The sequence below is a fragment of the Mus musculus genome, chromosome 9, assembly GCF_000001635.26.
Source record: "Mus musculus strain C57BL/6J chromosome 9, GRCm38.p6 C57BL/6J".
In the NCBI taxonomy this organism is placed as follows: Eukaryota; Metazoa; Chordata; class Mammalia; order Rodentia; family Muridae; genus Mus; species Mus musculus.
In genome coordinates this window covers 41219615-41233093 of record NC_000075.6, presented here as the reverse complement: position 1 = coordinate 41233093, position 13479 = coordinate 41219615, and the positions used below count along the sequence as shown (strand labels likewise).

At 44.8% G+C, this 13479-nt stretch overlaps 1 annotated feature.

Annotated features, from left to right (window-relative positions):
• Positions 2549 to 5192: an enhancer, noted in NCBI's record as "VISTA enhancer mm1486". NCBI's record gives its function as "enhancer in: limb[3/5]" and the evidence as "EXISTENCE:transgenic organism evidence [ECO:0001131][PMID:17130149]".

Below are 13479 nucleotides of genomic sequence, written 5' to 3'. Positions count from 1 at the left end.
GTTTTCTTTTGGAGATTTAGTTTGCTGTTGTTGTTGGTTTGTGTTTTTTTTTGGGGGGGGGTGTTTGTTTGTTTGTTTGTTTGTTTGTTGAGCTAATCTCATTTATCTCAGCCTCCCTTCACACTCGCCAGGTAGCTGAGAAGGATACTGAACTTCTGATCCTCTTACCTCCACCTCAGACCTCCCAGAAGTCCGGGTGTGCAGCACCACATCTGGTTTGTGCTATGCTGAAGAGCAAGCCCATGGACTTGTGCACGCTGAGCAACCAGGCTACTGTCTGAAATACAATCTCAGCCCCACTGACGTGTATTTGACGGGAAAATTGTATACATTTCAAATGTATACCATAAAGCCTGATGAGCATATGTATTGTAAAATTCTCCCCGTAGTAGACCCAATTCATATGTTTATTACTTCCGTTAACTCTTTATATAGCTGACGAAAACTCCTGTGATAAGTTCTCGTAGAAAACTCCAAGTGTGTGCTACATTACTATAAGTATTGTCAACATGCTGTAGAATAGGTCTACAGAACTGATTCATCCTGCATAACTGACCTTTGACCAATGTCCTCCCCTGTCTTCCAATCCCAGCCACTAGAAGCCATCATTATACTCAGGACTTCTCTACAAGTTCAATTTCTTCATATAAATGGGATCATGCAGGATTTGGCTCTCTATGTATCACATTTCACATAATATAATGTTCTCCAGGTCCATTGCTAATAAATGTGACATCACATAGTTGACAGGAATCCCCCTTCTTTGAAAGCTGAATAATATTCCACCTTTATATGAATACGTATGTGTTCATATGTATGTGTCACAATTTATCTGTCCATTCACCTTTTATTATGGTTGCAGTGTCTATGAACGTTGTTACAATGAACAGCAGGATGCTATTACCTCTTTAAGATGCTCTTTTTATTTCCTTTGGCTACATAATCAAATGAGGGATTGTAGGAGCACATAAAGGTTCTAGTTCTTAGGAACATACACACTATTTTTCGTAATAACAGTAATGATAGACATTCCCATCAACTGTGCACATGGGTCTGCTCCCCACATCCTCACCAACACTTACATATGTGTTTAGTAATACCCACCCTAACAGGTGCTAGGTGATGGTTTATTTATGTGTGCACATGGTACACATGAGTTGTCCACTCTTCAGTGTGTGGCTTTAAGACTTCAAGACCCAAACATTCCAAGTTGGATAAAGTAAATCAGACCTGTAATCATAGCACTTAGAAAGAGCTGAGGAAGATGGATTGTGGCACAGTCAAAACCAGTGAGAGCTATGCAGTGCGTCCCAGGCTAGCCTGAGTCATGGAGTAAGACCTTATCTTAAAAAGAGCCATGTGTCTTGTCTTTGCAGAATAAGATGTTTTCCTTATGAGACCAGGATCTACTTTGATGTGTGTTAGATTTAAAAACCTTCTCTATGTGTAATGGGCCTTCTTTATAAATGTGATGACTCCTCTATATGCAAATACTGACTGGTAGTTCTAAAATCAGCATGCGCACACCTAGTAGGGACAAATTAATGTTACTTATGGTTTCTGTTTGTCTTAGCAAAGTAATAGAGAATAGCATTTTGTCCAAATACCTGGGAATAGATTAAGTAAGAAGAATAAATCCAGTAATTAGTTTTGGAGTTGAAAGCAGGGTTGACTTCATTATATAATGGCTTCCAAAGGGAATGGCTGTCTTTCTTTTGAAGTTTGATTAAATGTGTGCCTAGGGAGAATATTCCACTCGGCCCTCCTCAGGGATTCCTTTCCACGGTGTGGTTTCCCTGGGGTACTTGGTACAGTGATCTGCTCTGCTTTCCTTCACAATTGTCCTGAGGCCCTTTGTGTTTTCAAACTGCTCTGCCACTGTTTTGTTCCTTAGGATTCACTTAAAAATGATTCCATGAGGGGATACCGTGAAGCAAGCACAGTTCAAAGGGTTTCTGACGAAACTGTAACAGAGAATTTGAACGTTGGTACATTGATAGGGTGTTTTCAAATTGTCCTTTTAAAAACATAGTCATGTCCAAAATTCAAGCATGCTTGAGAGAACACCAAGCTCAGCTTTCTCTCTTTGGAGACAGGGTACAGTCGACAGATGAAAGCGCACAATGGTCAGATACATTTACATTTCCGATAAACAGTTGGCTTGTTAGCATACATGTCTCAATAACCCCATAAGAAATCTAATTTTAGGAGTTCTGGGTTCTTATTTTCTAAATCTGGTACCTCTGGAACAGGAAGAAGATGTATTAATCACCCCAGAGCTGTGTGAACTGCAAGATAGATAGATAGATAGATAGATAGATAGATAGATAGATAGATAGATAGATAGATACATAGATACATAGATACATAGATACATAGATACATAGATACATAGATAGATACATAGATAGATACATAGATAGATACATAGACAGATACATAGATAGATACATAGATAGATACATAGATAGATACATAGATAGATAAATTGTAATCTTCACCCTTTTAAAAAGTTTTAGAAATTTATTTGAGTCCAGTTACAAGCTGCCCTCTGACCCTTACATGCCAGTCATGGCATGGGAGCACTCATCCACACACAATAAATGTATACGCATGCATATGTGCACATGCCTGCGTGTATGTGTGGTTATGGGTATACTGCGTGCATTCTTGCATGCGTGCATGAGTTGTGTGTGTGCACACACATATGTGTGTCTGTGTGTGTCTGTATGCGTGTGTGTGTGTGTGTGTGTGTGTTTGTGTGCGCACGCGTGTGTGTTCATGCACCTCAGCGCTCATGCGGAAGTCAGAGGACAACTTTCAGAAGTCTTCCGTCCCCTTGAGGCAGGGTCTCCAGTGTAATCTTCCTGGGTTGGAGCACCATCTTCGGAGATAAAATGCTACCTAAACTTAAGATCAGTTTATTGCTAGCTAGATTATACACAGCATCACTCCATCACCCAATATTTACCTGGAGACTAACTGGTATCGGGCAATGGGTGATGGGCAGTGGGTGCTGTATTTAGAGCAAAAAGATCCGAGGTTGAATTTCATCATTGACTGTAGCACCTTCGGCAAATTAATTCCTCAGCGTCTCAGATTCTTTGTCTACGGCAATGGGGATAAGACAGTTATTATAAGAGCCAAATTAGCTAATGTGCACAGAAGCACTCTGCTTTTATGAATGGCTATAAACAGATTATGACTTATTAGAGAGCCACTCTGATCTAGGAGTAGCCCGACCGTCAGATCCCAGCACGTGGGGAGAAGAGAAGGGATAGGGTCAACCTGAGGTATGCAGTGAAACCCAGGGGAAGAGATGGGGAGAAAGTGAAGGAGAGAAGAAAAAGAAGAAGAAAAAGGTGCCGCCAAAAGGTACCCTGGCTTCAGCTCGCCTTGAAGTGGGTTATTGTCGAAGCTGCACAGGGAGGAGCTCTTTCTCCAAATTTTCAAGGGCAGAATTCTTAGCCAGTAACCACAAGTAGTTATTTTACCATCCATTCTCTTTATATTTCAAAAGACTCGGGTTCAAATGTCAGTTCCAAGTCTCTGTTTCTTCTCATAACAAATGGACCAAATGATATTCACTCCACAGGAAGGAGGGCTAAGAAAAATAGAGGCTTACTTGGGGTTTTCTGTCTAGGGATGTGTGTTCTCATCTGTGCTCCTCCTGGAGTGTCCCCTGTAAGCCCCGGGGAGTGGATAGGCTTAAGGAATAGGCCTCAGTTTTCCTTGTCTTTCTTTGCTTAGTGGCTCTAAAATCAGAGCCCAGCAGGAGAGTCGTGGGAGAGGCCTTCTAAGATGGGGTCAGAAACGCTCAAAGCAGTATTACTACCGATCTCCCTGCACTCCCAAGACAATAACCTTCTCTAATCACTACCAGATTCCACATTCGCGCCAGAAAGCAGCAGGGAGCAGTTGCCTTGACCCGCCAGGGCCTCCAGCCCCTCCCCGCCAGACGCAGACTAATGCGATACAGACGTCTCCCTCCCAGCACCGCTCTCCCACCCGCAGTCCCTCTCCAGACGGACATCGCTCTTCCGAAGTCATTTTTTGCAGGTCACCAGGCCACTTTTCCACGAAGCCAGGGAGAAGCCTGCACCTCGGGACTTCCTAGCTACCCAGAGGGTATTGTATTCACTCCTGGCGGAAGCCAACTTCAAAAGGGTATCAGGCGGGGCTTCTCACTCATTTCGATGGTACAACAGTGACCTCCAGTGGCAGAGCCGGGAGACAAAAAAAATCTGCAACGTCTCAGAATATTCCTGTCCTCATAGAAGACAGTCTACAATAGGACACGATTTCTCTTGTAAACAGCGTCTAGGACGACGACGACGGTGATGGACTCCATAGTTGCTGAATCCAAGCAATCCTGCAGAGATAGCCAGTGGCAAGTTTCCAACCCACGATCTGAGCTCCATGGCCTATCATTTATTTAGTACAGCTCCCTCAGCTCTTAATCCACTCCAGACCCCGCCCTGGTGCCCAAGTGGCTTGTGTTAATTCCACTGCTAGAAATGACCTCTTCATCTCTCTGCCTGATAAAATCTTCGTGTGATGATGTCAGATGAGAACATGCCACTTGGGGACACTTTCCAGATCATCCCTCCTAACAGAATTGATTTTGTCTTCAAAACCAAATAGTATCAAGGACGTCAATACTGCTGAATGCATTCGGCTTGAGAAGCAACACGGTACAGCACTGTTGTAGGGACTTCCACTGCTGAGAGTTCTAGGTGAAGGATGGAAGGGTGTGGGAGTGTCAGGCACATCTGCAGCACCATGACACATGCCTGAGGAAATGACATAAGAGAGGAAGGGTTTATTTTGGCCCACAGATTTGTATCTTTCTGTCCACTGTCATTGGTATCTGTTGGTTCCAGTCCAGTGTTTGGTGAGGCAGAACATGAGGGCAAAGAGCAAAGTGGCCCTCCTTGGGACAGATAGGAGATGGGAAGGGACTTAATAAAGACAAAATACATCTCCTAATACATCATTAGAGGCTACTTCCTCCAGTGTGGCCTTCCCTCCTATCTCTACCAACTCCCATCATATTATGAGCTTGTGAATGGACTGATCTACAGATTAGTTCCGAGTCCTCAGGAACCAGTCATCTTCCCTTCGCTCGACTGTTGACTGTCGCGTTGAGAATAGAGCCCTTCACATGTGATCCTTGACAAGGGGCACACTTCATATGCAAATTATAATTACTGAGCTCAGAATGCTGCAGACTAGTGGGGTGTGCACAGGAAAAAACAACTGCCATCGAGTGTAGTAAGGAGTTCCATATTTGTCTCAAGTAAGAGTCATCACTCCAGTCAGGGGGAAGAAATGCAATCAGAGACTGTCTAAATAAATGGAAGGGCTTTGCTTGGGTATTTGGGGGCTGAACGGGAGTTAATGAGGCAGGTAGAATGATTTAAGATGGGGGAAGAAAAGAAAAGATGCTCATTTGGATGTGAAATAACTACCTAGAAGTGATTTCGTTGCGACAAGGGGCAGCCCACGCTGGCTGGATTATCTATCACTGGATGTTTTACAGTCAAGAGATACTAGGCTGGAAGACTACTGAAAGCAGGATTGGGATCTTCCAAACTGTTGGCTATATAACCCAGGGTCATCAATGATTGCTGAACTATAGCATGATTCGGGGAGAATAAGCTCACGCATAAGCTAGAGTGGCTCACAAAACAGGATAAAAATCAAAATCTGGTTTCTGCCCATTAGTGGTTCTCAGATGCACTGGCATACGAATGTATTGGTCAAATCTCATCCACTGGGATGAAGCTAAGTTATTGAGCTGGTGAGCAAACAGGTCAGGCACAGTGCCTCAAGATGGAAGGCAAAACCACAAGAAGGGCAGCTGCCCAGCCTGCAGTGTGGAGACAAATGTCAACGTTGCAGGAAATGAGATGCCCGACGGAAGAGTGGAGATCTCAAACCAAGTCTGTGAACTGCATCTTGCTGAAACACGACTCATTTTCGGTGTCCTCGCTCTTGAGAGGAAGTCCAATGAAGATGCTCAGAAGGTCTGGCTCTGAGATCCAGGGAGGATCAGAGGGACCAAAGGGGCCCCAATCTCCCTTCAAACATATGTTCTGAGCAGCTGGGGAATGACGGTCTGTTTGTTCTTCAGCGTCAGATAATAAATTCTGGCTGAATCTGATGGAATTTAGCCTTTCTGGATAATTTATCATGAATGAAGAATTATATGCCCCCTTGATATATGGTGCAGGAGACACATCGGTGCCTGAGATGAACAGTAACTTAAGTCATGAAGCTATGTATCCATGTGTGTTTATATCTGCACACCCCAGGGTCTCCCTGCACACCGGAAAGGACTACAGTTAATCTACAGCTGGTGGTGCTTGGTGTGGGGAAAGCAGGTGACCTGCTGCAGAAGGTGCAAAACTCCATCCAGGCCGGTAGTGAAAGTCTTCACTGTGGGAATGAAACACAACACAGAGACCTGTCTGCCCACCGATATATTAGAAAGATACATTAGATGCAATATCCATTCCCCATTAGAAACTGAGCTGCCTGAGGGGCCTCACCCAGCACAGCACCTAACTCAGCACTCAATAAACCCTGGCTGAGTCAGAGAAGAATAAGCCCCTCAAGAAGAGGAACTAGGAAGTTCCTGGAGACACCTGGAGGGTGTGCAGAAGAACCAGAGCATTCTGTGGTCCCCAGACACGCCCTTTTATCTTTGCGCCAATACAGTTAATATGGACATTAGAACGAATGGCCATCTGGAAAACAGATAAAGGTGATTTTGGATTCTGGCTGTGCCACTTCATTAGCTTGGGCAATGAATGTCTTAAAGTGTCTGAGGTGCTATTTGGCTCTAGAAGACATCCAGAAGTTCTGTGTATAAAGGTGACCCTTGCTGTCTGCTATAATATTAAAAAGTAAAATAAAATAACATAATTTTTTAAAAACCTGGCCAGCACAACCCCCAGCAAATATCAAATATCGCTATTTCGACAGCAGCACAAGGTACCTTCTCTCAATGGAATCTGAACTACCACTCACTCACCGACAGTTGCAGTGGATGATCTTCACCTGCCAAGCCATCTCACCAACACAGTCTTACCCAGCAAATGCAAGAATCGCATCTCTGGGACATCTCTGGCCTGGCTGGAGAGCTCCTGTGCTGTGGTGAGATTATACAGGTGAATGTTTACAGCCAGCTCAGCAGTGTGGGGCCTGCCCGGGTCTGAAACAGCATCCGTGTAGGGGAATGGCTGTCCCCACTTAGCAGAGGGTTGTTGCTGCAGTCAGTGGAGTCAGAGACAAAGAAGCGCATGTGGCAATTGTACATCATCACAACCAAGACAAAGCATTAGACCTTCAAAGACCTAGACTCCTACAACTATCAGAATCACATAAAAAGGTTTTTTTTTTAAAAAGCAGACACTGAATTGAGTAAGACATTCAATGTCTTAAAAATCGGTATAAGCACCCAGCAAAACTCAGCCACCTGTTAGTAACACCGAGATCCATGACCTTCATGGCTTGCCATACATGAAGAATCCAATATTGCTGGTTGTTGTTGGTGTACACTTTTAATCCCAGCACTCGGGAGGCAGAGGCAGGTGGATCTCTGAGTTTAAGGCCAGCCTGGTCTACAAAGCGAGATCCAGTACAGCCAGAGCTACACAGAGAAACCTTGCTGAAAAAAAAAAAAAGAAAAGAAAAGAAAAAAGAAAATTCCTAACTTGATTTTGTGACTTTAAGAAAGGAAAAAACTGGTATCTAACCCACCTGGGTTAGATGATCACATTTTAAGACATTAATTTTAACCCAGCGTGATCTTTATAGTTAAACCTCTGTGGCCTCAAGGATATGAACGTCAGTTTGAGAAACCAGGGACACAAAGAAGGGGACTTTTCCTAGATCCTCATGAGCTATGATGAAGCCATGTAACACCATTTACTCTCGGATGATAATTCTACAATGCTGATGTGTACCTACGTTCCAGATCCCAGATCCCAGATCCCAGATCCAAAGCCATAGGTGGAAAAGATGCCTGAATATCCCAAATTAAGACATGGCAGGAGTTGAGGTACTCAACACCTCCCCCACCCCAGTCCCATCTAGTCAATCATATCTCGCTGACTGACATGACTCAGTGGCTTGTTTCATTGTCTTCTCATGACTTGGTGGCTGTTGAGTGTATCAGCTCTAAACTGAGCCCTCTAAGCTTGCATTAACTCTGCAATATTTTTACAGAAAACAACCACAAAATTCTAGGCTTCAAATGACATAACTTTATTATCTTGACATTCTTTAGGTTAACAGCCCAAGTCTTACTGGCTAAAATCGGGATCCTGTCAATACTATGGCCTGTTCTGGAAGCTCCAGGGGTACAAGTGGGGCAAATCTACTTCCATGCTTTTTCCTAAAGGAGATTCACATCCCTTGGCCCTTGATCTGCTTCCTTCATCCTCCAAAGCCATCTGTAGAAAACTGTAATTTATTCCATGGTGTAGCCATAAGAACAGGTTCCAAGACCACATCTTTTTCCACCTTGCAGAGTTAGAGTGACCCACCTGAAGGATCAGAGAGAATTGCTCTAATCTTTGGTTCACTTTATCCACAACAGCAAGGTCTCTTTTGTTCCTAAGTTAACATCTATTCAGAAGTTCTAATGTGTAGGGTGTGGATACGCCTGGGGAGGCCAGGAGTCTGGCTTCCACAGTGCTAATTATCTCTTACTCACTCCAGACTTCTATGAGAGAGTTACTGCTCTTAGCCCCATTCTGTAGGTGAGAACCTGTTAGCAAGCTGCTTTGGTTGTCTACTGGATCACACTCTGAGAAGCAAGTGACCAGGGACACTCACCCTGGAGGCCCATTGTCTCAGTCTTTTGTGTTCCTGCCTCCTTGCCTGGTGCTTCTTCAATCTGTGTCCCCACCACATGGCTTCAGGCACCCTTGTGGCTTGGTTATTGACTCTGATGATTGGAGTATCCTAACTGGTCTCACTCTCTCGTTCTCCAGCACTGCCTGGGAAAAGCCCAGGCTTGTGGAGTTGACCATTAAGATGCAGAATCTGATTAACCCTCCAGCTTCACTCCTCCCTCCCATCTCCCGTGAGCTCACAGTAAGTCTGGCCCTCTCTGGTTTCCAAATGTTTCCACATGTTAATTCTTCACAGGTTTGTTGTATACATTAAGATGCAAAAAAAAAAAAACCGTATCACCCTACTCTGAGTGTATGTTTAATAAAGGGCAGTCTACAGAGAAAGACTGCGTAAACATCAGTGAATAGCGTGTGCAAGACCTCAGCAGCATTGATCGAAGTGAAGTAGGAAGTTTAACAGGAATTCGTGGACTCGGCTTCTTTTTCTTCTAATTTGTTTCTCATGCGCTGCTTCTAACGACTGATTTAAATGGAGGTGGGGAGAACAAAAGCAGGCTTCAGAAACAGCACTGGCTAAGCATGATTCAATAACTCCTCTCTGTTTTGTTGTGTAAAAGGTAAGCACCTAGACAGAACAAAAGCAGCGGAAATCAAAGACTCAAGCGGCCCCTCCCGTTAGGAACTGTAAGCATGGAGCATGAGGCTCACGTGAAGTCTGCTTTGCCAGTGGAGCCCTCTGCCACGGGAAAGAGACAAAGGTCTAGGTGGTTTGAAGTACAGGGTGAATGATTCTGTAAACTGTTCGCACTTCTCTGTCAAGTGAAATGTTTATAGTAGGATTTAGAGGAGGTATTCAAGACCGGGTCACATGTCATCCCAGACATGCACACAGGATAAGCTACATTATTAAGTCATTGGAAGAAGGTTGCCTGCACATCTCCCCACCTTGAGCAATGATCCAGACATTAGGAACCCACTCGCTGGTTTGTAAGAAACTCGGACCCAAGCAAATCACCGTGGACCTACAGATAGTCCCAGGCTTAGGGAACTGGGGGATTGGGGGCAGGGGTGGGATCTCCTTCTGTTTGGGGTGATCAAGAAGTCTTTATTTATAAAGATAAAGTTTGAGCTGGGTCTCACAGAATGTTCAAGAGCAAGCCTGACACCGAAGCCTGGGAGGAAGTTGCACATTCGCAGAGGCAGAGAGCACGCAATAAGGATGAGGACGGAGCCTAGAAAGAAAAGCCAGAGCAACATCCAAAGGCATCTTGATTCGAATGCCTTATGGCTTGGGAAGTTGTCAGCACTCGAGAGAGGGGACTGGGCCCTGGACTGTGGGTAACTTCACTGAGGAGGTGTGAACTCTGAAGGTGAGACCTAACCAGAGGATGTGAGTTGCTGGCTGGGTGTCTTCTCTCTGTCTTTCTCTTCTCCCCAGCACCCCCGTCACTTGCTTCCTGCCTGAGTCACCTCTACCCTGGGCCCACAATGACAGAACCAGACGGTGTGAACTTAAAACTTCGAAATACCCTTTTCCTCATAAGTTGTTTACTTAATGGAATGTGACTGATGCGGGATGTTAAGAGTTTGACCTTCACTTGAACCTAATGGAAGCTTAGCATCCATTGGGGCCGGCGAATTTGGATGTTAGAACTACTAGTCAGATGGATGTACGGGAGGCTTTGCAGAAGCAAGAGAAGGTGGTAGAGTGGCCCGGACTTCCATGAGTCTCTGAACACCAATCGGCAGAGAGAAGTGTGGGTGTGGGCGATGAATGAAGAGGGAGTTCAACATGTTAGTGACTCGCTTGGTCGGGGATGGGCCACACTGTGACATCGGGAATTTAAGATGAAGATGAAGACCAAGTTGTAGAGAAGGGATGAAATTGGGTCTGGAGGACTCTTGAGACTGCGGATCTATGCTTTACTATGAACTATATATGTCTTAAGTCTCTGTATCTCTCTGTCTCTCTCATGTTTCTGCCTCTCTCTCTCTCTCTTTCCCTCTTCCCTCTTTCCCTCCCTGTGTTAAACCCTTTACTTTGGGCTGGAGAAATGGCCTGGGGACTTTAGTATTCTTACCACTTTTCCACAGGATCCAAGTTTAGTTGCCAGCACCCACATTGGGCAGCTCACGACCACCCATAACTCCAGCTCCAGGGGACCCACTGCCCTCTTCAGGCCTCTGCAGGCACCTGTAATGTATACATGCAGTGTTCACTAACATAGACACATGCATACACATACATACGTTTTAAAAACATTTTTTTCTACTCAGAACTTTACTCAGAAATTGGTGAGTTCGGAATTTTTTCAGAGCTATTTGGTTGTTTTTTTTTTTTTAATACATGTTCACGGTGAAATATGTTCATATCTACTACTCCTCTTTCCCAATCTTGAACTCCCTCTTTCCTAATATACCTCCTACCCAACTTCATGTCTTCTTTTGTCTTTTTTTTTTTTTAGCAAGCCACTAAGTGCAGGTATGAGCACCCACACATGCATAGATATGGGACCATTCACTGAAACACAGGAAACCCTCCAGGATGATCCCTGTTACCCAGGAAACACATCTGTGCAAAACCTCCTCCTCAGTAAAGCCGAGAGATCTCCATCCATGGTAGGATTGGGGCCGGCTTGATCATGTGAAGGTCTTGAGCAGGGAACCACAGTGCTGTGAATTGATGGGTGTGATAACAACCATGTCATGTCCAGAAGGCAATATTCCCTAAGATTCCTCCTCAGCCTCCAGCTCTTGCATTCTTCCCTCTCCTCCCCTCCAATGTTCCCTGTGCCTTGGTGGAGAAAGGGTTAATACCGGTGTCCCATGCAAGGCTGAGCGCTCACTTGTCCTCAGCCCCTTGACCAGTCATCTCTGCCCTGACTGTTGCCCACAAAAAAAAAAAAAAGTGTTTATGACCAAGGTTAGAAACAGCCCAAGCCTGTGCCTATAAATAGAAGGCAATTTGATGCTGTGGCCATTCAAACCTTTGCTTTTTGTTTTTCTTTGTTTGATTTTTGGGACAGAGTCTCATTAAGTAGACCTGTCTGGCCTGGAACTACTTGTATAGACCAGGCTAGACTAGAACTCAAAAAGATTCCCCTCTGTCTCTGCCCTCCAAGGGCTGTGAGTAAAGGCATGTACCACCACACCTGGCCTAAAAAGCCTTTTCTTAATAAAATAAAACTCTATTCCATACTGACTCGTTCTTTTTCTGCATCTAAGTTAAGAATTCTGGGACTGGGCAATGGTGACGTATGCCTTTAATCCCAGCACTTGGGAGGGAGAGGCAGGTGGATTTCTGAGTTCAAGGCCAGCCTGGTCAACAGAGTAAGTTCCAGGACAACCAGGGCTACACCAAGAAACCCTGTCTTGAAAAACCTAAATAAATAAATAAATTAATTAATTAATTTAAAAAAAAAGAATTCTGACTTCACTTGTGCAGAAACCTCTATGAACTCCTTGGTATGCAATGGGCAGCAGCTTGGAGCTGTGTCTCCCACTCCTTACAGTTACTGATGTCTTCTTTGGTGACTCCTCAGGAAATAGTCTAAAGAACTGTTGATCCCAAAGTAAGGAAGGGAGAAAGAGATGGAAGAGGGTGGGGAGAGAGGGTCAGAGGGGAGGGTCACATTCTTCTCCCCTGTTGTCTTAGTTAGGGTTTTACTCCTGTGAACAGACCCTGTGACCAAGGCAACTCTTACAAGGACAACATTTAATTGGGGCTGGCTTACAGATTCAGAGATTCAGTCCATCATTAAGGCAGGAGGATGGCAGTGTTCAGGCAGACATGGTACGGTGGGAGCTGAGAGTTCTGAACCTCCATCCAAAGCAGACAGGAGAAGACTCTCTTCCAGGAAGCTAAGAGTAGGATCTCAAAGCCAGAGTTACACAGTTCCTCCAACAAGGCCACACCTCCTCATAGTGCCACTCCCAGAACCAAGCATTTCCAAACCATCACACCCGCCCTTGAGCTCAGTGTTTAGATTTTCATGAATTCTCCCCACCGTGCCCTCATGCTCTCTCCCTATCAGCTGGAGCATTTTCTTTACCATGAAATAACTCTTGTAGTACTCTCAAAACTCCCATACACACACCCTGCCAAACAGCTCATGCTCTCAGGTTATAGTCCTTCTCGGTCCACTGTCACCTTCCTCCTTGAACGCCACCATGTTTGAGGATGCCTTGCATTGATCTATTGGGCAGCACACTCTCCATGTGCACCAATCCAACAATGAACAATTAAGGTAAGCATTAGAGGCGAGAAAATCATCCGAAGTAACAGCTGAGGGGACAACAGGAAGTCATCACCCAGAAGCCCACAGAAAGATTCTGAGCATCACTGAGCGTTCACAGAAACAGGAGAGACTCCATCACTCGGGCGCTGATCCCAAGGGTCTTTGATTTTCCCTCAAATCTCACTCTGAAAACCAGTATTGAGTTCTTAGACGGCATTGTGGGATTTTTAGGGACAATATTAAACAAAACCCATGCAGCAAGGGTGATGATATAACTGAATGGGTGATCAAAGAGATGCCCTGGAGGCCTCAGTGAGTGTCTAGGGGAAACACGGAGCCAGGGTGGCACTGGATGTGATGTGCTGTGGGTACAG